Source organism: Coffea eugenioides, unplaced genomic scaffold (genome assembly GCF_003713205.1).
Source record: "Coffea eugenioides isolate CCC68of unplaced genomic scaffold, Ceug_1.0 ScVebR1_3387;HRSCAF=4593, whole genome shotgun sequence".
In the NCBI taxonomy this organism is placed as follows: Eukaryota; Viridiplantae; Streptophyta; class Magnoliopsida; order Gentianales; family Rubiaceae; genus Coffea; species Coffea eugenioides.
This window is the reverse complement of record NW_020863959.1, coordinates 25,268-36,648: the sequence shown is the minus strand read 5'-3', so window position 1 is coordinate 36,648 and position 11,381 is coordinate 25,268.

Here is an 11,381-nt window from a genome sequence, read left to right as displayed (position 1 = left end):
AACGCTCATATTCCAAAGATCGCTCTATGAAAATGATCGGATCCTACCTTACCTTGCACTACCCTTTTGGATGGTACAAAAGCATAAACGTGCAAGTCTCCTTGGATTAAGTATCCGAAACACAGGGCGGTTTATTCCTGAAGCGGGATCCCCTAAATGGCATTCCCTTTCTAGGGTTTATGCATGATGCCATTTATTAAAGCGATGTAAATATGTGACAAATATGGCCTAAAGGACATAAATAATGCATCGGGGAAAAAGGTCTAAAATGAAATGTACTGATTGAAAATTAAGTGTAATGACTGAAATTTAAACATGTGAGTTATCTAGTGGGTAAGTCACTAAAAGAGTGCCAAAGAGGCCTCTTATTGCTAAGGCACATGAATGCAAGCCAAAAAAATGGTTAGTGCAATTGATAGTACACATAACATATTGGGATCAATTAAGAAAAGAAATACAATAAAAGCAAATAAAAGGGTGGAACCCCTTCCCTCGTGCCTAATGTGCTTAAAAAGGGTGAGGCTGACTCTAACCTAGGAAAACTCTAACATGGATGCATGAGGCTGGGGTTCACTAATGCAACTAGACTCAATAAGGTTTAAAAAGGTCCCCAAGCCTTCAGACCTAAGGGAATGGGTCATCAATCCCAAGACCCTCGGTCGGTGGCTCGAGCGATCCCCTAGGTACTGCTATGGGCGCAGAGCACACCATCCATATACCTAGAGAAACCATTCCTAGTCCTACAAGGCGGTGTGGGAAAGAGCCCACGAAAAATAAAATAAAATGGGATAACAGTAAATAAACATGCACGTATGAAGTGTTCCCTATTTTGAGGGAAGGGGTTGAGAACCAACGCGAGGCTCTAAAGGTGACACCCCCCCCCAAATGCAATGCAAAGCGCGAGATAAAACAAGTACAACATACATCCACATACGTGAGTGAGGGAATAGTTTGATACGCGCGCGAGGCAAAATGTTCTAAAATGGAAAATGCAACCCTAATATCCAAATGCTACGCACAAAAGGGTAGAAAAAAGGAAAAGAATAGCTAAATCAAATGCTTGGACCCACTTAGGAACTCCCCAGTGGAGTCGCCAACTGTCGCGCCCCACTTTTTGAGTATGTGAAAGTAGTGTGTATGTGAACGTGTGTGAAAATGAAAATAAAAGGCCGTGGGATTGTGAAATGCGACGGTTTGGCCAAACAAAGTTCAAAAAGGGTTTTTGAATGGAAAATGGAGTCGCCACTTGGTATAGAGTTAGGGTGTACCAAGTCACCCAAGAAAAAGTGATTTTTGGAAAGTAAAGCAAACAAACCCTTTTTAAAGAACTTTTAGGTCTACGTAACCAAAGAAAGGGATCGGGGGTCACATTTGATAAGGGAGAAGGCAAAGGCAAAGCCTAAGGCACTCCCTTACCCTAGCCAAAGCTAGTTGCGTGACTTAGCCCCACTTTTCCTAATTTTTCTACCCAAAATATGTGTTGCATGTTGGATGTGACTAATGGATACGAAAAAAAATGCAATACTAAATCTAAAATGTCTCTTATGAGGCTTTTTGGTCCCAATCACATGAGTTGTGATGGCCAATAAGGAAAACTCTCATAGAGGTCACGGGTAATGCAAATGAAGACCCAAATATGAATGCAAGTGTGAAAATGTAAGAGGAATGCAAAAATAAAATACAATAAAAAAATACAAATGTAAGTGCAAGTGTGCAAATGAAAGAAAAGTGCATGTGTGCAAATGTAAGAAAAGTGCATGTGTGCCAATTTGAGAAAATAAGGGTGTTTGTTGTGCAAGTGGATGAAAATATGGTAGTAAATGCATATAAGTGCCATTGAGTGCAACTTGTGGGGTGGAAAATAAATAAGTGATAGGGAAATAAGAAAAATGTACGAACATGGCATGCGGATTTGAGAAAATATAAGTAGTGAGAAAAATGTGGATAAAGAAAGTGAGGAAGAGGGAAAAAAATGAGAGTGCATGAACCTAGAGGAATGCATCAAGTCGGGTACGGGAATGACTCCTAACTCATGATTTTAATTTTCCCTTTGATTAGAAGGAAGAACTAGCGTGCTAATGCTATTTTGTAGCCACACTCGCTCGTTTCCCTTACCTAAAGGGGACTCTCAAGCAAATGTACCCTGTAACTAGCATGAGGATGCAAAAACCTAAAATGAAGGGGAAAGGATTGGAGGAGCATACCAAATGCTAGAAAAACTAAGAAAAATGTATGAAATGTAGTGAGACATGCAAGTATGAGAGGGGACGGCCTATTGGGTCTAGCATTGGACTAGCCCTTTTCTAGAATTCTCTAACAAGCATTGGACTTGCGAGAGCTCGAGGGAAAAGACCATGGCCAGCGTTGGACTAGTCACGGTGACGTATTCATCCATCACATTCATCTACGACTATAGAAAGCAAGTAGACATGCCAATCACCTATAAACACGTAGCACATAACACTTAGCATGCTCGACTAAATGCAAGAGCCTAATAAAGCAAATTAACACGTAGCAACAAAAGCAAGCAATCAAGCTAATGAACCTATTACATTGGCTAACTAAAACAAGTGGGGAAGGGGAAAAGTGAATAAAAATGCTCTCCAAGCCCTATCTATTACAAGCCAAGAGGTGTACACATACCCCATAAAAGAATAACTTAATAAAAGCAAAAGTAAATGAAATAAATGAATGGAATTAAGGAAAAGCAAGGAAAGCAAAGTAGACATGCAATTCTCACTTAACACGTTGGATCACATAGGGGAGAAACAAAAAAGATAAAAGAAGTTATACCTCCCTTGAAATGGTGTCCCTAATGAAATGAAATCACTCATTTGCCCTCCAAAATAAAAGAAAGGGTCAAGGCATCGCTTTAATTGACAAATAATCATGGAATTGAAATAAAATAAAATTGAGTGACTAAACAAAGCATTCAAAATGAGTTAAACAACCCCTATTCATCCAATTAAAACAAAAAAAAAGATCCGTTTAAAAGATTAAAGAGGATTCAAAGGATTAATTTATGATTACCATAAAAATTAAAAGCCTAACAAGAAATAAATAAAAAAACATTAAGGACCTAGAGGGAGACCCCCAATCAAATGATAAAAATCACATAAAAACAAATGAAAATCAATTTGCTAGGATTAAACACCAAAGATCCCAAAATCTTGCTAAAGAAAACAAACGAAATTAAAGTCATAAACCTCTTAAACGCTATGAAACCTCAACAATTCATCCCAAAAGCTCATGCATGTTTTGTTCAATAATCACATGAAAGCAAACCAAGGGAAAATAGCATGTTTAAGGGGGCAAAATCGAATGACTTTCCAAAATTTCTGGGCCATAGTGCAATTAGACAAAAGTTGGGCTAAAATAAAAAGTTTCAGAAAGTATCATGCATCATGTTCGAAGCTCTCTTGCAGCTTTTTTCTTCACTTCTTTCTTCTGTAACTCACCCCAGGAACCATACGAAACAGATTCGGAGTAAACAAGACCCTTTAACAAATTCAACCCCCCTTTGATCAACACAACCCAGTCATGCATATTAGACCATTGCAGATTAAAAGAACATCAGTGGCCATTTAGCCTTTCTTTGCATACGGCCAAACGCCAGGAACATTCAATTGCCATTCTCAAAGGAAAATAAACTTACATGAACTCAACCTCATGACATAATCCAGATTCATACAACAGAATGGATGAGAAAACGACAGCAACGGGATGCAAAAGAAAATGTCCGAACATAAAAATCTCTCAGAACTTTTCTTTCTACCATGAAATATACTGCTTTGCCAAAACATAGACTGGCCGAATGTATACAAAAATAGAAATCAATCCATCTTTCAAGCTGAACTATCAATGGGGAATTTCATCGAACAATAGGCGGGCAAAAGAAAAACCACAAATTCTTTGTCTAATTGATGGTATAACCGGCCCCAAAAATTATCAAAACAAAAAGGACTCTGGTCTAATTGACACAGAAAGCACATACAATCCAAGATCATGAACAATTGACAGGAAAAAATTGCGATAAATAAAGGCCCGGCAGACTGCTTTGATAGCTTGACTAGAACTGAATTTTTTAGGAAAAAGTACAACTCACAGCGCTTTTGCTTGAGCGGCGGCGACGATGGACTCCGGTCGTCGTGGTGGCGGCTATGAGCAGCGGCGGTTCCGTTGACCCAAGCATCGGAGGGTTTGATTTTGGGTGATTGGCGGCTGTCGGCGTGGTCATGGTGGACTGATGATGATGGACGGAGGTGGTGCCAGATTGAAGGCTTCAAAGATGGAGCTCGCCGTCCCACAGCTGAAGTCGACTGAAATGCTCTTGCAGGCAAAGGCGGTGGGTTCCAGCTTTTCCTCCTTCGCTCTGTTTTTCCCTGGCCGCTTATTTTTCTTTTGCCGAGAGTCCTCCTTCCGTCGCCCGTTTCTTTCCTCTGCTTTCGTTCTTTTTCTCCTTTTCTCTCATGGCCTTCTCTGTTTTTCCCCCTTTTTGTTTTGGTTTTGCCCGTAACCTGGCTCCTTTGTTTTTTCAGCCCGCCGCCTCCCAATTTTCTTTTATCCTTTGCTCTCTACTCCTATCCCAAAACCCAACCGCTGTTCTCCTCTCATTCTCTCTATGTTTCCTCTCTCACGGTTTTCCTTTTCTTTTTCGCAGCCCTCCTCTGTTTTTTAGCCGATCCCCTCAGCCGCTCTTTTTCCATTCCTTTCTTTTGTTCCTCGCCTTTTACCCTCTGTTTTGCGGCTCTTTCATCTTTAAAGGCACCTCCAAAGACTAAACCTAGCTTCAAAGGCCCAGATTTCAAATCCCAAAGTAGGCTTATATGTCTTATTCTTGTCCCTTTGATTGACTTTTTTTCTTTTTTTTCCTTTTTTCTTTTTTCCCTTTCTTTCAAAAAATTAGTGCAAAACTCTTAATTCAATTAAAGCAAGACGAGAGACACGATTCGAAACAAAAAATCAAATAAAATAAAAACCTAGAATCGAAACAAACAAAATAAAAATTAAATGATTAAATGATTAAAGTTTAATTAAATGATAAAATGACTTAAAAATAAAAGACTAAAAGTAAATGAAATTAATCAAAAATAAAAATAATAGTAAACAAAAAATACCTTAAAAATTTGGTGTCTACATTGACCATCTTACCCAACATTACTAAATAACCAAAATTGACCAACAATAATCTTTTTCTTCATCCTCTTGGCCGAAACTTCTAAGGAGAGAAAAGAAGAGAAAACTCCAACTACTTCATCTATTTCTTGCACCAATCTTGTGATCCAACCATAGAACTTCAACTTTACTCCATAAAAATCCTTGGTTAAGTAGTATTATAGAAGGTGGTGGAGTTGTTTTGGAAAAAAGAAACCTAAGCTACTACCTTTCTTGAGGTATCAAGGTATGGTGTGTACAAATTCATAGTTTGTTCTTAATAATGGTTTATTAGTGGCTTTTGTGGCTAAATATGTTGATTTGTAGTAGGTTTGATGGTTGGAAGTGGAGTTTTGATGGATTTTTTATTTTTTATTGATTTTTCTATTTTTATATAGTAATTATTGTTTAGTCATGGATTGATGGTTTTTTATAGTGTAAAATGGAGTTGGTATATGTTGGATATGATTGGTTGCGAAAAATTTCTGGTTTGGTGCGGAAATTCCAGTTTAGGGTTTCAACTAACCCTGTTCTGCCTGGTTCTGTTCGGCCATGATGGAGGCTGAATCGGCCTTAGGTTAAAACATGAAAGTTGTAGGAAATGATGTTTTATAACTGCCTGTTAAATTTTAGCCCAATCTAATTACTGTAGCATGTGAAAAGATAAAAATACCCCTGACTGCCATAGGTAGAGTTCGGTGGACAGTGTTGACATTTCACCAATCTGACCGACTCTGTTCACCCTGATCCGCACTGAATTAGCATTTGGCCAAAACACAGAAGTTGTAGTGCTATGTATTTTCTTTCCAACGGCCCTGAAAACACCTCAATCGAACTTCGGTAGCCTGAGTTATTGTCGTTTAAGCATAGTACAGTTTACTAGCCCGATTGTGGGATTCTGGTTCTGTAAATTGAAATTTTGATCTGGTTACGCTACGAACTGGACTGAGTGGTCTTCATCAAAGTTGTAGCCGTTTATCTTAGTTTCAAAATGGTATAACTTGCATACCAATTCAATAAGTGTAGCTTCAATTGTGTCCAATACGCTAAGCAACGTCAAATCTATCTTTTGTTTTATGGCTTAAACTTCAAAACCGGACATTTTCCTAGCTTGATTTTGTACTTGTACGACATTGAGCCTATTGAATGGCTATTGAAATGAGATTATTTTGTGTGTGACATTGGGGCTGATTTGAGGAAAAATGAAGCCATGATGGCTGGAAAAGTAAGGAAATTTAGGGGGAAATGCTGTCCAATTTTCTAGGACGTCTGATTCCTTTAAGTTGAAGTTGCATTGTGGTAGAATGAGGGGGTTTGGGGTTGTTTGTAACCCTCGTACCAACTGTTATGCGTTTGCTCAAAAATTGTATTTTTTTCTTTTGTACTCGTACATAACTTGCAGAGGCACCCGACTAGTAATCGAGCCTCACATGCGCATTCCATTTACTCGGTTTTGGATGTGGAAACTTCAACTACTTTACCTTTGTTATTCTTAGGGTTTCACGGTGATTAAGGCCACTTTGGGTGAAAATTTTGACGTACCTGTACTTGAACTAGTGAGTGTACCACTCTCCTCATTTGTTGCTTAACTTGGTTTTTGTACCTACAATCTGTGATTTGAATGACTGTACTATCTGTTTATTCTGTGTGAGATGAGGATGTACTTTATCACACTCGTTCTCTTGTCTGTCTGTATGCCGATTTACTGTGTGTAATCTGTTATCTGTATCTGAGTCTGTTCGGACGTCGTTTGGAGGTTGGTATCCAACGACCTTTCTGTGACCTCTGAGTTCAACACCTGTGGTTAGTTACTCGAGTCGGGCCGGCAAGGGCCTGGTCGATTAGATAACGAACCACGATAGTCTGTTTCTAGGAATCTTTGGGTATTGAGACTCTTGATTCTGGTATACTCGAGTATTACCGCTTCTGTTTCTGTTGAGGCGTTTGGGCCCGATAAGGGGTATGTTTGGTGGACGAAATTTGGTGTAAAGTGGGGTCGACGGACATGTTGGTTCTATATACGTTGACGGAGAGTCAACGGGTTTGGATCAAGTTCTGCCATGGAAATCTGGCTCCTGAGAGCCACCTGTATCCTTCCTATTTGAATCATTGTGTCTAACTGCTTTACTTTATATCTGACATGTATACCTGATTGGTTAAACATGAAATATCAAAATTTGACTGCTATTATTTTGGTACCTCATTGAGCGTAAGCTCACCCCTTTCCCGTTATCTTTGTTTTCCTTTCAGAAGCAAACTTTGAATCCTTGATCTTGGAAGAAAGGGTCGAGCTAGTCTAATTAATATTTTGTTAAACTCTTTTGCAACCGAAACCCCGAATCGTATTTTAAGCGTATGAATACTTTGGCTTGTGTTTTAGTTTAGTTAATTTGCCAAAGACTCCAATGTAAATATATGTATAACTGTTTAACCTTGTCTATTAAGTGTATTCAGTTGAGATTATGATTTTATGGTTTGGTAAGCATGTTCTCACCTTAGTAGTCTCCGATTGTTCGTTTTCTTTGGATCCTATCGCGCGTGCTCTATTGGGTTTGTGTGATTCGACTCCGTAGTCCTGGCGAGAGCTGGGCAGGCGGTCCGCCGAACCCTTTGGTTCGCCTTAGGGTGAGGTAGGGCTGTCACAGAGATAATTTGTATGAGTTTTCGACATTTATAATTTAAGTTATGATTTTTCCAAAGAAAGAATGCTTGCTGGAATTTCAGCTTTGATCGCTAAATTTTCAAGATGATTTTTAGCTCAATTTGTTCAAAACACCCTAGAAGACTTTAAACTACAAGTATGTGTTGGAAATGAACCAAAACCATGGACCTTAAGTGGTTTAAACTCTATTTATTTCACTGTTTTCATGGCTGGAATTCTCCTTGAGGCTGACCGAAAGAGAGAGTGATTTTGTTCAGCTTTATTCTTGGTTTTGTGTGGTGAAATCAACTTGTTAATGTCCTAAAAACGTGATTAAACATTAACTTTGGTATGAGTGTGAGGACCCGTAAATTTTCCTTATTTTTATATTATTTTATTTTATTTTCTCGTATGCATTTTCTTCATTTTACCTTATTATATTGATTTTTCCAAACATTTTATAAGTAAATAGAGTTTTTAAAATATTTTTCTGATATAAGTTAGTTCATATTAAGTTTGGAGTGTATAGTGGACGTGGGACCCGCTAGTGCGTTAAGTGAGAGAAATTCGGCCAATTAGGTTAAGTTTTGTATACAGGGATTAATTTACTAGGTGTTAAGAGATAATTAGAGGTTACTTAGTTGGATTAATCTTGGAGAGACAAAAGGATATGTTTTAACTCAAAAGGTGCTAGGTGTCGCGACGTGGTTGGTTCTTGGATTTTGACCACTATTCACTAACTTTACTAAAACCCAAAATTGGCCAAAAATCATCTTCATTCTTTGAGCATCTTGGCCGAGCTTCACAAGAAAAAAAAAAAAAGAAAGCCTTCACTTATTCCTTCCATTCCTTGCTTTGATCTTGTAAACCAACCGTTAAAACTTTGATTTGCTCCATAAAAACCCTTCTCTTGGTAGGATTAAGGAGAGTGGTGGAGTGGTTTGAGAAGAAAAGGTGTTAAGTTGCAATCTTTTTGAGTTGTAAGGTGAGTTACTAAGAACTTCTTCCTTTGTCCTTAATAAGGTTAAATTAGTGGCTTTAGTAGCTAAAAATGTGGACTTGTGGTATGTTTTATGGTTGAAAGTGGAGTTTTGATGGATTCTTGATTTATTATGGATTTTTTTTGTTTTATATATATATTTATTGTTTAGTCATGGATTGATGGTTTGTTATAGTGTAAAATGGAGTTGTTATATGTTGGATATGATTGGTTGTGGAAAATTTCTGGTTTGGTGTGAAAATTCCAGATTAGGGTTTCAACTAACCCCTGTTCTGCCCGGTTCTTTTCTTCTAGGTTATAGGCTGAATTAGGCTTAGCACAAAACATAAAAGTTGTAGGAAATGATGTTTTATAGTTGCCTGTAAAATTTCAACTCGATCGGAGCACAGTAGCATGTGACATGACCGAAATACCCTTGACTGCCCATAACCCCTATTTTCGCGGACAGTTTTCTATCTTCGTGGGGATTTCAATTTTTGACTCTGAAAATGCATGATTTAGCTTTGGAGGTCTTCATAAGAAGTGTAGGTATATGTCTTGTCTTCGAAACTCCATAATATACACTTCAATCAGACTTCGGTAGCCTGAGTTATTGTCGTTTAATCATAGTGCGGTTAACTAGTCTGATTGCGAGATGTTGGTTCTGTAATTTGGAATTTTGACCTAGATACACTACGAATTAGACTGAGTGGTCTTCATCAAAGTTGCAGGCCTTTATCTTAGCTTCGAAACGGTATAAATTTCACCCCAATCCGATAAGCATAGCTTTAGTTGTGTTTGTTCCGCTAAGAGACGTCAAACCTGCTATTGAGCTTTTGTCCTTAAAACTTGATTTCAAGTTGCATTCCTAGACTTGCTTTGTATTTGGATGAACTTGAGCCTAATTTAAGGGCTATTGTATTGATATTTCTTATGTGTTGAATTGGACTGATTTGAGGAAAAACAGTGAAGCCATAAATGGTGGAATATAGCAAAATACAGAGGACATGCTGCCCAAAATTTTAGGGCTACGCGATTCCTTCAAGTTGAGTTGATCTTAGTAAAAATGAAGGGTTTTGAGGGTTGTTTGTAACCCTAGGACCAACTATTATCTTTTTACTCAAAAGTCATATTTTTATTCTTTTGTACTAGTACTTAACCTGGAAAGACGTACGACATGTAGTCGAGCTTTTTTTTATACATTCCATTTACTGGGTTTGTGGATGTGCGAACTATAATTGTTTTATCTTGATTATTTTAGGGTTTCTTGGCGATTAAAGCCACTTTGGATAAAAAACTTTTGAAGTATCTATACTAGAACTGGTGAGTGTACCACTCCCCTCATTTGTTGCTTAATTTGGTTTCTGCACCTGCAACCTATGATTTGAATGATTGTATCATCTGTTTATTCTGTTTGAGACGAGGGTGTACTTTATCACACTCGTTCTCTTGTCTGTCTGTATGCCTATTTACTGTCTGTCTGTATGCCTATTTACTATGTATAATCTGTTATCTGTATCTGAGTCTGTTTGGACGTCGTTTGGAGGCTGGTATCCAATGACCTTTCTGTGACCTCTGAGCTCAACACCTGTGACTAGTTACTCGAGTCGGGCCGGCAAGGGCCTGGTCGATTAGATAACGAACCACGATAGTCTGTTCTAGGAATTTTTGGGTATTTAGACTCTTGATTCTGGTATACTCGAGTATTACTATTACTGTTCCTGTTCGGTGTTCGGGCCTGGTAGGGGTATGTTTGGTGGACGGGAAATTGGTGTAAAGTGGGGTCTACGGACATGTTGGTTCTATTTACGTTGACGGAGAGTCAACGGGTTCGGATCAAGTACTGCAAATGGAAATCTGGCTCCTGAGAGCCACTTGTATCCTTTCCCTTTGAATCACTGTGTCTAACTGCTTTCTTTTATATCTGGCATATGTATCTGATTGGTTAAACGTGAAAGGCCATGATTTTACCCCTATATGTTTGGTACCTCATTGAGCGTAAACTCACCCCTTTCTGTTACCTTTGTTTTCCTTACAGGGGACAAACTTGGAAATCACGGTTTTGGAAGAAAAGGGTCAAGCTAGTATATATGTCATGTTGTTAAACTCTTTTGAAAACGAAGCCCTAATTGTATTTTGTGTAGTATGAATACCTCGGATTGCACTGTATGTTAATTTGTTCAAGACTCCAATGTAAATATATGTAGTTTTCGATTGTTCATTTTCTTTGGATCCTATCGCGCGTACTATGTTGGGTTTGTGTGAATCGACTCCGTAGTCCTGGCGAGAGTTGGGCAGGCGGTCCACCAAACCCTTTGGTTCCCTTAGGGTGAGGTGGGGCTGTCACACATGAGTAGTGAATTGGAATAGAAAATGAAAGGTTTTGAGAGATGAAAACTTCACTTTTACATGTTTCATGTCCCAAGCAATAAATTTCCCGTTTTAGTTAAGGAAAATGAAAATGAGTGTTAAAATACTAATATCATGTTTACTATATATTTTAGCCATGTCATGTAATTTTTCCAGCTTGCATATGTTCCATTAGTTTGCTTATGGAAATTTAAGCTTGTGGAGTTGAACTTTTGCTTGACGGCCAGCCTTGGTATG